At 32.5% G+C, this 3,569-nt stretch overlaps 1 long non-coding RNA gene across 1 annotated transcript; it reads right to left on the bottom strand.

The window, feature by feature from the left end:
- LOC111373920 lies at positions 1–2,651 on the bottom strand. Its single transcript, XR_002699041.1, has 3 exons — positions 2,222–2,651; positions 275–411; positions 1–100 (listed from the first exon to the last, which is right to left on the bottom strand). It is a non-coding gene; the product is annotated as an uncharacterized LOC111373920 (long non-coding RNA).
- Between the last annotated feature and the right edge of the window lie 918 nt (positions 2,652–3,569).

The raw sequence follows: 3,569 nt of genomic DNA, 5'->3' as shown, positions 1-3,569 counted from the left end.
CTTAAGAATCACATAGGAATCGCCTTTAAAAAATTTACCATAAGAAGATTTTGGGACTGGGACTGGTTTAAAATTTTCAATCCACCATATCTCAATGCCACTATGCAAAGTCAAGGAGCATAAAGAATAACTTTCTCTAAGAATATATACAGATTCATGAAAATGGCAAATGTAAATGCAGTAACATCTGCAGTTGCTATTGGTTACTTTTTGCAATCCAAAATTTTCTCCTACTAGGAGCTACTTTAAATCTAAAGAAAATTCATAAGGATACGCCTTTTGTCCTGCCCCATGAAAAGCTGGATCCACATCTCTCATTGAAACAGACATGTTGTTAGCCTGACTTCTTCAAAGTTTCCTATATTCAACTTCTACCGAAACAAGACCGCAAAAACCTTCAATGGTCATTAGCTGAGTACCAAACAACAGAAAACAAAAAAAAAATATCATGGTAAAGGAACAATAATAATGGTAAACAGGTTTAAGCATCAAACAGATTGGAGACAATACAGTCTCATAAACTAACATGGGTGAACTTACAAATTGAGAAGCCTAAGTAAAACACAAATATAAACAAGAACAGAGAAATATAATAATAAAGAAATTGAAAATAGAAACAGAAATAATAGCAAGGCTTGCAGTTCTAAGATTTCGCACTGATCTAGCGTGAATTACCTACAATAAGCAAAATTTAATATTAATGAAAATTACATAAACACACCCCGATGTAACTGACAATTATTACACAAATACCCTTCAATCTTTTTGAAGATTACAGATGCTCCTGAGTCCTGAGGTTTGTTTTGCATACTATACTCCCCCTTTATTGTTTTCAAGGCTTTTACTATAAAAATGTTCAAGTCCTTGTAGAAAAAGGAAAAAGAAAATCTTAAAAATACAAAAGGAAAAACCAGTTGTGCAACACGAAGTGTATCTATAATTTTTAGAAAGGTCTAATAAACTAATAAGCTACCACCTTAAAGCGTCTGAATGATTGTCTCTTATTATTAATCAACATTTCTTAGCAGAGGGAATTCCCGATGTTAGAAAGCAAAAGCTCCATTGATGATAAAGAGAAAAATCTCCTGCCTAAAGCTTAGTCATAATCGAAGTTCCTACTAACAGATATACACATGGCTAACTCTTTCCTTTGGAGATTTAGCATATTCCTTACCCTAAAAAGCAAACACTAAAAAAATTGTGGTACGTTCCACTCATGTAAACAACTGATAAACTTCTGAAAGAACACTATCTGAGCCCATTTCATTTGTAGGAACAAAACGAAATTGCTACTTGTACATCTTCCTTTAAATACATTCTCCATCTTCCAGTTGCTCTGATATTGTCTCATAAGCAATCTCTTCGTAATTCATACTCCCCTCCCATGTAATGTTCCCAATCTATCAAGAGTTAACCTTCCCTCTATTTAACATGCTTTCATGGTCAATTTGGATGGAACATTATGCCCCACTTGGTTCTTTCCAAACATGCCCATTATGTGCTTGATATAATGTCCTACTGCTGCGAAAGTGTAATAAGCTGGTATAAACTTCACTTTGGGGCCGAATGAACTATCTAAAATCAAAACTTTCTTATGGTACTCCCAAATTCTTAACTCTTCAATAGCTTCGCATTTATTGTAATCAACCTAGATTCATGGAAATCACATTTCAATCCTCGCCATGAACAATTTCTTAAAACTCCTCCCCGAGAGAGCGAGAGGGGGGGGGGGGGGGGGGGGTGAGATTTTCAGTAGACAGAAAATTAGATGACAAAGTTGCAAATCAGCTGACATAAAGCAAAATTGAGTTCATCTTACATTTCCACCAACAAATATACAAGATAACGCCTCATTCGCAGTCTATTAGATAGGCTGATTTACTCAGCTCACAAATATCTGTTTTTTTCCTTTCATTCAGTTCAGTGATCTTGAAATTCTAAATCCAAAATTTAAACTAATGAAATAATTTCCTGGTCCCCGTATGCAAAAATTAGAAAAGTGCATAGGAATTACAAAGTTATAATATGCAAAGCAACATACATTCAAATTAAATTAATTCTTCCCAGAACATAGGAATTCATTTCCCAATAAACACGCATAACATCGCACACACGTCAACACAAATATCCATCAAGAAAAGTAAGAATTACAAAGCAAATGGAGAAAATGTGAAAAGCAGAAACAGAGAGAAAGGTGGCAGATTTTTAGTACGCTAATTACCTTTCTCGATGAAATTAATTGTGAACCAAACCCAATCGATCCAATCTAATGACGAAATTAATCCAATTGTTTAACAAAAATAAATAAATAAAAATAAAAGAGTGGGTTCTGAAGTAGGAAGGAAAAACCGGAGAATTTTGAGACCGCGAGAATTATTTTTTTCTTATAGTGAGTGCGTGAGTGTGAGAGAGAGAGAGAGATGGAGAGGAAAGCTTGTGCGGGGTGGAGGGAATGATGGTGAGTTGCCTGCCAGGCGTGCCTATCACTAACAGCAGCTAAAAAGGAACCTTAACATAGTACGCACAAATGAACTGTAAAGATTCAATTCAACAAACAAAAATTAATTCAAAATTTTCACAGAATATTAATGTTAATGAGTAATTAACATCTGCTTAATTAATTTACTGTCAGCTTTTAGGGATAAAGTGAAAATTAAAAATAGAAAGTTCTTGAATGGATACGCTTTCTACGGTGTAAATTAATCGAAATTTTTGAAAGAATATGAATTTATAATGAGTAATTAATATCTGACTAACTGATCTAGTAATTTACTGTCACCATTTAGGGTGAAAAAAAATAAAAATAAAAAATCTATACATATAAAAAAAAAATGGAAAGTTCTTGAATGGATGCATACGCTTTCTACGTGGATCATTCGTTGGGGATTTTTGGAGATTATATTATTCCATCAAACTAAAAATAGAACTTTTCCATATGTTAATGAAGAAGGTCCGAGAAGAGAGAGAATGTTCATGGTGGGCGAAACAGCTGACAATAATTAGAGAGGGAGAAGAAACAGAAAGGTCGGTCACCGGCCATCATCCATGCATGACCATAAAGGCGAAATGTCATTCTTATTTTTCGGCTAATAATAGGGAAAAAAATGCTTTAGATAGATTATTAAAGTCCCATTTGGAATGATTTTGAAAAAATTAATAATTATTTTTAAATCAAGAAGTTGCTTTCGAACATACTTAGATAATTTTTTGATATGCTTTATTTGGTTAGAAGAAATTTTAAAAAATGTTTATTTGATAGTCATTCAAAACTCATTCATTTTCAATCACACATTCACACAATAAAATATTTTACACATAAACTTAATTTTTTTTTAACTTTTTTAATCGTATATTCTTCAAAATTTTACTATTCAAAAGATTGTTTTGAACAAATAATTACCACGAAATAAGGACTAAAATAACTTACTCAGGAAAAACTCTTATATAGTAAGTAAAAGTGAAAGTCATAACAAATAATTCTAAGAACATGTTTGGCTTTTGCTTAATTGCTAGAAATAAAAGTAAAAATTCTAAAATTATTTGAACTCGAATAATTATACAAGTTCCAC

Source organism: Olea europaea, unplaced genomic scaffold (genome assembly GCF_002742605.1).
Source record: "Olea europaea var. sylvestris unplaced genomic scaffold, O_europaea_v1 scaffold11809, whole genome shotgun sequence".
In the NCBI taxonomy this organism is placed as follows: Eukaryota; Viridiplantae; Streptophyta; class Magnoliopsida; order Lamiales; family Oleaceae; genus Olea; species Olea europaea.
The sequence above is the reverse complement of the archived record's forward strand: the minus strand, read 5'-3'. Positions and strand labels throughout refer to the sequence as shown.